Source organism: Nannospalax galili, unplaced genomic scaffold (genome assembly GCF_000622305.1).
Source record: "Nannospalax galili isolate Female #2095 unplaced genomic scaffold, S.galili_v1.0 scaffold339, whole genome shotgun sequence".
Lineage (NCBI taxonomy): Eukaryota > Metazoa > Chordata > Mammalia > Rodentia > Spalacidae > Nannospalax > Nannospalax galili.
The window spans coordinates 1,055,103-1,064,858 of NW_008344185.1; the positions used below are offsets into that span (position 1 = coordinate 1,055,103).

At 41.1% G+C, this 9,756-nt stretch overlaps 1 non-coding gene across 1 annotated transcript; it reads left to right on the top strand.

Annotated features, from left to right (window-relative positions):
• The first annotated feature begins 2,147 nt into the window (after positions 1–2,147).
• Positions 2,148–2,280, top strand: LOC115071595. Its single transcript, XR_003850694.1, has one exon. It is a non-coding gene; the product is annotated as a small nucleolar RNA SNORA7 (small nucleolar RNA).
• The last annotated feature ends 7,476 nt before the right edge of the window (positions 2,281–9,756 follow it).

The window sequence follows — 9,756 nt, forward strand, 5'->3', positions numbered from 1 at the left end:
TGGATAGACCTGAACCAGTGTCCAGTCTACAAAGAGGAGGGTCAACACAGAGGAAACATTTCCTCCATGCTTCCAAGCAAGCCAGCCATGGTCGAGTAGGACCTTTGATTTATCTTCACATAGATGGAACTGGTAAAAGAAAGAAGCCAGGGGCTCCTCCCAAGCCCATGTTACCCATGAGGAAATGGTCATAAAGCAACCTTAAGAGGAAAAAATTAATTGTTTTATCTGTGCCAACTGTAGGGTCTTAAACAACAAAAAGGAAAGTATAACCAAAGATTAATTGGGTCAATATAATTTGTAAGAGTCCATATAGCTAAAGGCTACATAACAAGAAACAATGCCAGACAGGTGATACCTTCCTTTGAGTTACTGGCCAAGGTGGTGCAAGAGACTCCCAGACAGTAACCCAGAATAGGACTGGGAAAATGAACAGCAGACCCCAATCTTATCTAAAGGAATATTGACAACTGATTGCTGCTAAATGAGGAGGAACAACTGATCTTCCTAAAACAAAGCTTTCTAGATAGGCTGACTGGATTCAGCAGACAGACAAGCACTGGAGAATGGCTGGGGGTGTCGACAACACAGTGGACAGTAACAGGGATGACAGGGTACATGAGCTCCAGTATATAGGAGGGGGGAGGCTCTGGAAGGGTGCCATTTGGGAAGTGGGTATATAGATGAATCAGATTGTGTGGGATGTTTTGTATGATATACACACAGAAAAATCAACACATTTTTAAAAAAGACATATTTGAGGATGAAGCATAAAAATTCACTTCATGTTAAATAGCAGAGGTGATAAACATTATCAGTGAAATCTACATGATGACTTTATATCCATACTCAGGTACTAAGGATCTGAGTGTAACCAACTGTGACTAGTAATCATCAGCTACATAGAAATTAAAAACACATGTGCAAACATCTAATGGTTAGTAGCATTAAAAATGTAGGAAACAGCATACTTTAAAATGAAATGGAGATCTTCTTTAAAGGGTTAAAACTCATTCAAGTTTATGTGGCACAATCTTGTAAAAATGACTCACTGTAATTGACAGAGAAGAGGCAGGAGGCACACTGGCTATTGGCTCTGATTGGCCCACTTACCCAGGTACTGCTGGTCTCAAGTGTTGACGCAGAAGCATGTATCTAGGGAAACTCGTGTATTCTGCAGTTACTTATGAAGTGACAGTAAGCTGAGCACTAGCATGCGTGATTACTGTATTATCTCTGCTCTTGACTGCAGATGTGATGTGATCAGTTCTCCCAAGTCCCACTGCTGTGACTTCCTGGTTAGGATGGACTGTAACCTGGGTCTGTGAGCTGAAATAAACCCTTTCATTCCTAAGTCACTTCTGTCAAGGCATTTCATCAGAGTAACAGGAAATGAAGTAAAGCTCCCAGAGGCAGGGAGGCCACTGAGGCCCATGGCTGTTTCAACAATGAGGCTGCAGTGAACCGGCTCAGCAAACCCACCTAAGTCACTCCATTCTGTTCTGAGCCATTTCAGCAGCAACTTTGCTCCACACCGAAGGGAAAAGGGGGGCAACCTTGGGCCTTGGAAAATTGTCCTAGCCATGAACCATGGAATGTGCTAATTCCACACATCTTACATCTGGAAATTGTTATTGAACATGTCAATGCTGTTGTAATGAAATGTTTTCTTCTAATTATGTGGTTATTAAATAAATAATTAAAAAAAAGAATTCCTTTGAGCTGCTCTTTCTTCTGAATCAAGTCAAACCTGAGTATTCTTTTGAGACAGTAAAAATACATTCATTCATTTAATACTCATTTATGAAATTATACACACCTCTCTGGTGGGAAACAGTAGTACTTCTAATTAATAACTAGAGTGATGCTGAAAAGATGAGATGTACACATATGTAAATAATAACTCTAGATAGCACACAGTCAAACACCAAAACTAGTGATTCACTTAACAGGAATGGTAGGACATCCAAGAAAAGAAAATGAACAGGAACCAAAGGACTCTCAAGGTACTCATGAAAGAATGGACTAGGAGCTGGGGTTTAAAGAATGACACAGTGATCCGGGAACAAGACAGGCACTGGCCAGAGGATGATTCAGAAAGGGTTAAAAGAACATGTGGATAACTTGAGTCAAGCAAGAAAAATGTGTACCTCCTGGGATTGTGTCTGGAGAGTAGCTAGTATTCTTCCAGCTTCGGAGGGAAATCAAGCCTAGCAGAGGTACCCATTCCATTCCCAGCTTGCTCAGTGGCTGGTGATTGGAAGACACTCTGCAACATCATTCGCCCCCCCCCCCAAAAAAAAGGAAGAAAAGAAAAAAGAAAAGAAAAACGTGTTCTATAAAATTGAGCTCCTAGACATGAGGAGCTAAGATGGGAACCCTACTGGTTCTCTTCACAGACACAGAAAAATCACTTCTCCCTCCCCAATAAAGCAGCCTGTTCTGGGTATTGTGGTTTCTAGAAGCAATTCACGTTTTTTTCCTTGAAAACTCACTCTGAAAACAATAGGCTTATATGTTAATCCTACTTTGAATAATAGAGAAAAATCTTATCTGGCCTTTTATAAATGGCAATTTCTATTGTTTTCCCTACCTATGCCATTGGCTCCCCTTACACACTGAAAGACAGGCCTGCACTTGAGCATACCTGTGACCAGAGGGAGAGGGCAATGAAGTTGGGAAATCAGAGGAGAGCACATTCCAGAAATTTAAAAAAATACCCGAAAAGAAGTTAACAAGTCTTCCCGAATCCACCAAGAGAGCACCACTAAGACTTCAGAGAGCTTGGGAAGACTTGCTCACAGGCATTCAGGACGTTCACGTGTCTGTTTCCTGGAACATGAAAGCAACATGGGAAACGACGCAAACCATTTGGAAAAATACATCCCTTCTGCAAAATGGCCCTTTCCTTTCCAGCTCAGTTCAAGAATTTTGTGAAAAACTCTACTGAATATCCAGTTGTCTATTTCCCTGAGTTAGGGATTTCAAAGACAGCATTTAATTTGTGTTTTTAAACTGACATTCTTTCCAAAATCAAAATGCCCTTGAGAAAAAAGATTAGCTTTATTTTTAATCCCCTGAGAAACAATGGTATCTTTCCCCATAATACTTGGCAGTTATGACACTTTGAAACTTCTCCCTGAAATGTCTTAAGAAATCAGCTCCTTGGTCAATTCTGTTCAGCAAAATGCTGGTAATCTTAGATTATGCCCTAACAATCATACCTTCATTGACTATCCAGATCCAGGACTGTGTTCTCACATGCCCTTTAGCATTAAGAGTACAAAAGCCACCAAGAGTTAATTTTGGGAAGACCACCACCACTCCCTCATCCAAGACTTTCACTATGCTGTCAGATCTGCTCTGTTTAATCTATTCATAGGATATATACAATAACTGCCCAAGCCACCACCTTTTTTATATTTTATTTTTATTTTACGTATATGAGTGTACTGCCTGAATGTATGAGTGCACCCATGTTGTGCAGTGCCGCAGAGGTCAGAAGAAAGCTTCAGATTCCCCTGGAACTGGAGTTAAGAATGGTTCATAGCCACCATATGGGTGTTAGAGAGATGGCTCAGCAGTTAAGATCACTGACTGCTCTTGCATTGGACCCAGGTTCTATTCCCAGCACTCAAGTCACCACCTTTTATAATTACTAGTGATCAGATGACCACCATCCATGAAATTTTTGAATAATTTGTGAATGACTAGCTATCATGGGCACTAACAGAGAATGTAGCCTAACCTCAGTCAATTTCTATGAAGGCATTTGGAGAGCTTTTTATTAACTTTTTAATTACATTTTGTTGTATTTCATACAGAATATCTCAAACAATCTGAATCTTCTTTATAATCCTGTCCCCACCAACACCCTCTCATAGGCCCCCTTCTGGAACCCATATATTCTGTCCTAGGTATTAGGACAAGGTGTCCTAGGTGTCAAGTCAGTGTCCCCAGACATTCCCCAGTGCAAGTCCATTCACTTTCCATTTCGTCAGATCCCTCTATCTATCTATCCAAACACCTATCATTTTCTTTTTTTTTTTTTAACAGAACATAGGGTGGGAGTTTATTTACAGAGGAGTGGGTGCCCATCCCCCCATTTACAGCTGCACTGGAATGTCCATACTCAAATATAGATCCTGAGACTTCCCAACAACCGCAGAAAATGGTGAAAGGTGCCTCCTGGCCTTCTTGACTTATATATCCTTAGCCCCTCCCCCACATGCAGCTAAGGTTGGCTGATTGGGTGGGAGGTATAACTGACTCCCCCCTCAACTCCTTGATGTGTGTGGGAAGGAGGTGTGACTATAGCTTGCCAGCATAGTGGTCACCCTTCCTCCAGCTCTTACATTCTTTCTGTCAACCTCTTCTGCGAAAGTCCCTGAGCCTTGGAGGAGGTGGTGGGTGTGGGATGATCTTCCTCCTATTGTGGCAAGGCACTGAACTTTCGGGTCTCTGCATCATCAGTTTTCATGGGCTGTTAGCCCATTTCAGTGGGATTCCATCTACTACAAATACATAAACAGCAAGAAGCAAGAGAGATTTTAAGGAAGGAATTAAAGAAGTCATAGGGTATGACTCTAGTCCAAAAACACTGGTTGTGCTAGATAGCTTCAGTTGAAAACTTGACACACCTGAGTGGAGAGAACTTCAACTGAGGAATTTCCGCCATTGCATTTGCCCTGTGGCCATGTCTGTGGGGACTGGAGCTGGCCTGAGCCTATAAGACAAGGTGTGTGTGCTGTGGACAGACAGCAGAGCCAAAGAAGTGGTACTGCCCAAGCCCTTTAAAGCCCAGAAGATAGTGAGTGAATCCCAGATGTCCAACACTGAGCTACACTGTTGGACTTTGGCTTTACTTACGTGTGCCCAGTTCTTCCCTTTTGAAATAAGACAGTATGTAACTTATTTTGGATTTTACAGAAGGCCACAGTTGAGTGTGGATTGTTTTAAAGAGACATTGAACTTTTAAAGTGTTTGAATTTCTAAGGACTGGGTGACTTTATAGGTTGTACTATTTCATGTTGTAATATTAATATAAACACGAGATCTTGGGGATAAGAAATGGAAAAGTTGTGGTTTAATAGAGATACATTAAGTTGGCAAGGGGTCAATTGTGCTGTACAGCTTCAGTTGTCAACTTGACACACCTGGGTGGAGGGAAACTCAATTGAGGGATTCCATCCATTAGATTTGCCTATGGCCATGTTTGTGGGGCATTTTTCTTGATTACTGAGTGATGTGGGAGGGCCTAGACCACTGTGTGGTGGCACCCCTGGGCAAGTGGTCCTAGGTTATATAATAAAGCAGGCTGAGCACAGGTCAGAGGAGCAAGTCTGTAAGTAGTGTTCCTCCATGGTCTGTGTTCCAGGTTCCAGCCCTGAGTTCCTGCTTTGGCTTCCCTCAATGAAGAACTGTGTATAAGTCAAATAAACCCTTTCCTCCCCAAGTTGGTTTTGGTCTTTTTTTTTTTTTTTTTTTCATTACAGCAATAGCTAACTAGGACACTGGTAGAAGAAGAGGAGGACAACGAAAAGGACGAAGAAAAGGAAAAAGGAAGAAGATAGAGAATGAGAATACAAGCTGAAGAAAAGACAGGTGCGGACATAACAGGGAGCTGGCAGCTCGCAAGCCATGCAGACAGCCATCACCAGAAACCATATCAGATGGCACTTGGATGGTAGGCTTTCCAGCCTCCAGAACTGTGGAAAATTAATTCTTATTGCTGAAGTTGATTATAGCATCCCAAACAGTCTAACACACCAACCAACAAGAAGAACACTACTGACAAGGTTTTACTTAGAATCATTTTCAAAGTGGTCTTGAACATCTAAGTAGAAGTATGTGCACGTACCTCTGTGTGTGTGTGTGCAGCACCTGTAGAGAGAAGAGATTTTATTTTTCTCTGAAGCACACGCTTAGATTTGTAACATGTCCATAGAAAGTAAGTTTCCAGTAACTTCCATGGGTTTATTTTAGATGGTTGAAAAATGAACAGAATAGTTCCTTGAATAAAATATGTGCTAGCCTAGTACCAGGCACTATGCACAGTTTTTTCACAAACTCTCTATGACTTTGGATGATTTGAGCTAAAAAGTAAGGAATACTATGAATTATTGCCACATAGTGTACTGAAGACAGAATCATTCATACATTTGAAAAGGAAGAAATTAGTAATTGGAGCAATTGAAAGGGAATTCCTCCCCTTTTTCCTTTAGTTTAAAAAGTAAGCATATGCATTTACCGGAAACTAATCCCATTAGCTGATTTTCAAGTCTCATAACAACTGGAGGAGGATATTAAGACATTTTGGTCACTTTCTAATCTCATGACCTTGGACACATTCTTTTAACTCTATGTCTCAAGTTCCACACCTGTAAAATGGGTGCAGCAATTGTACTCCAACCGGAGATTGCTGTGAAGGTTAGATGCGATCTTATTCTCAAAGTCCATAGATCAATGTGTGGCACAGAGTAGAGGCTCCATCAATGAAAGGTGTGTTAGCATTACTATTATCAAGACTATTACTTTTATTACAATCATTTTGTAGATCTAAAAGCTAAATCTGAACTTACTGAAGTATTTTGCCTGAAGTCATTCAGCTGATCAGTGACAGGTTCAGGCTTCAATTCCAGCTCCATCCATCTGACACCGAAGTTCATGATTTGAATCACCCACCACTTTCCCTGCCATTCCAGGCATCCAGATATGAACTACAGAGCTGAAAAATGTTCAGTGACAAGAACCCTGATTTACTCCAAGGAAGAGTCCTCCCTCCCCAGGAGAGACCTGAGCATTTGTTCCTTCTCCTGGGGGAGCGGCTTGAATCACTGCCCCCCTGCCGGCTGACATGCTTTAACCTTTCTTTGTCTTCCCAGAGCTTCCTTTCTCCTCCTTCCATATTGATGACTGGGATGAAATGGCAACAAAATGAAAAGGTCAGAGAAACATTTTCTGTGAGGATCTTACAAGAGGGGATTTTTCCTTTTCATCAAATATTGATAGTAAGATCATAGAAAGTCCTTTTGATGTTCCTTCCCCATAGTTAGGACGAGATTAAAGTGGATGACTCATGCAGATGACCAAGGCAGGAAGCAGAATGAGTCACCTTACTCCTTTGGCTCTTCAGGCCACATTGCTTCCTGGGATGAACATCTCCAGGGGTGGGTGGGTTCTGAGCCACCTGCTGCAGCTGCTGGCTGGGTGAGAAAGGGTTTCTTCAGCAGACCAAGGAACTCTCAGAACATGGGGGAGTCAGGGGGAGTGAGAACCACTGAGCCCTCCGGAATCCGCCTGTAACTCTTCCAAAAAAGCATTTTCTACAATCAGTCTGGAAGCTTCTCAAAACATTTCATCACTTCCCACTCCCAAGTTATCCTTGCTGCAGACTAATCACTCCCGAAGTGTAGACACACACTTCAAAGAGTTGGAGACCATGGTACCCACCTCTCCTTTGGAGCAAGCTAGAGGGCTTAGATATGTGTATTTTCCAGCAGATAAATCTCTATTCCATTATTGTTTTTACTGTTCTGTTGGACTCTGTCCAGTATGTTTCCTTTTAGAATTGAAGTATTCCCAATTAAGTCCACACTCTGGGGCTCAGTCTTTGGGAGCTTGAGGAGGGAAGCAATGCTATATCCTCAGTCACTTTGCCACAGGTGTATAAAAGTTACCCCTCAGTCAGCAATAATGACAGGTCAAACCCAAGCCATCTGCTGCCTCCCAATGGGTATTTTATTACTTGTGTTCTTTCTCTGTTCACTTTTTGTTTTTCCTAGTGTGGATTTTTGGTGCCTGGGGGGCCTTGAATTTGAATTCCTGTATCCTCAATTATTTTCTTTTAAATATTTTTATTATTTTTATTTTAAATGCATGAATGTATTGCCTATGAATGCAACTGCACTCGTTTCATGCAATGCCCATTCAGTGGTCAGACAGGGTGTTGGATCCCCTGGAACCGGAGCTACGGATGGTTGTTAGCCTCCATGTGGGTGCTGGGAACCAAACCCAGGTTCTCTGCAAGAGCAGCCAGTGCTCTTATCTGCTCAGTCATCTCTCCAGACCCTCCTCAATTATTTTCCTGAGGACCTCAGGCAACATGATTACTCTATCTGTGCCTCATTTTTTTTCTTATTTGTCTCCCCATCTTGACAAGAAGATGATAACTCAAATTTCCTGGTGATTGGATAAAGATTTAGAAGCTGGGTGGGCTAATCAATCAAGTGTATTTTGATGGTCCTCAGACGCCTTCTCTAAGCCCACACTAACCAAGAACTCCTCCCTACCACCCTCCAAAACAAGGTGGTTTTATAAAAATGTTCCACTAATTTCCTCTCACAAAAAATAATTTTCTAATGTGTTCCCATGTTCACCAGGACTATAATCCTGCTGCTATTCAGTTCTGAAGCACCTAAAAACTGCCTTAGCAGCTTCTCCCCTCTCATCCAAATCCATAATGACAATTAGAAGCAAAGTTAGTTCTTCCATTTGCCTGTTTCATAAATGTACTTTTGCATTACTGTGACAAAATACCTGACAAAGGCAACTTAAGGGAGGAAAGGTTCATTTTGGCTCACAGTTTTAAAAGATGGCAATCCATCAAGGAAGGAATGGCTGTGGAAGTGGGTTCATTGGGGTTGGCAGAAGAAGAAGGCAACAGCAGACAGAGGCAGGGGTTTGCACACATGGTGGAGACCAGGAAGCAGAAACTGCAGGCCAGAATCATAAGTAAATATATATATATGAAATCATTCCAAGCTGGCCCCTACCAGCCAGACCCCAATTCTTAATGCTTTAGAGATCCCCCAAAATAGCATCGATATCAGAGGAACAAACAAAGCAGAAGACTGTGGGGGACATTCCAATAAAACCAACACAAGCAGAAATTATGTAACAAATCAAAATCTAAACATACAGACTCAACAGTGGAAGAAAAAATTGTCATTGTGAGCAGAAGTCATTTTTACCAGAAACATTAAAATACCCTCCAGTGATTTTAAAAAATAATTCCTCATGTTCTACTCAGTTAGAAAAAGCAAACAAAATAATATGATGCCCTGTTTTCATTCTGTAAGTGTTAGTTGCCCTTAGGGATGTTTATGTTCCTTGTCTTCAACTGTCTGGGGTGTTAAGAGATTTGCTAACAGTTAGGTCAGTTCTCAGCTTGATCATGTATTTTTCTTTTTCTTTTACAATGGTATTCAAACCTCTAATGCCACAACTCTTAGGTTTTCCAAAAGAACAAAGCAGTAAAAATGCTTATTTAAATTTCAGCCCCCTATTTACCTTTCAACATAAGATGATTTTCCAAATTCCAATTGTGGGACAATTTCAAGTCCAACTGAAAAAAAGTGCAAGTTTGTTTGATACCTATCTTTTTGTAACAGGCTCTTTTGATCACTAAAAGCATGTTTGGAGTCAGGGAGATGACTCAGAGGTTAAAGGCACTTGCCACCAAGACTGACAGTCTGAGTTCCACTCAGATCTCACATGGTGAAAGGAGAACACTGTCTCCTGAAAGTTGTCCTCCAATTCCCACGTGCACTGACACACATACATATACACACACACTCACATATATACAACATACATGTGCATACACACACAAAAAAAAGTAAAAAAGTTTTAAGTATATTTTGACCTTATGAAGAAAAAGTTGATCAAAGTTTTAACATTCAATAAACTATGTTTCTGATTATCAGGCCAATTCAGAATATGAATTATGATTATAATTCAGAACACAAATTAATA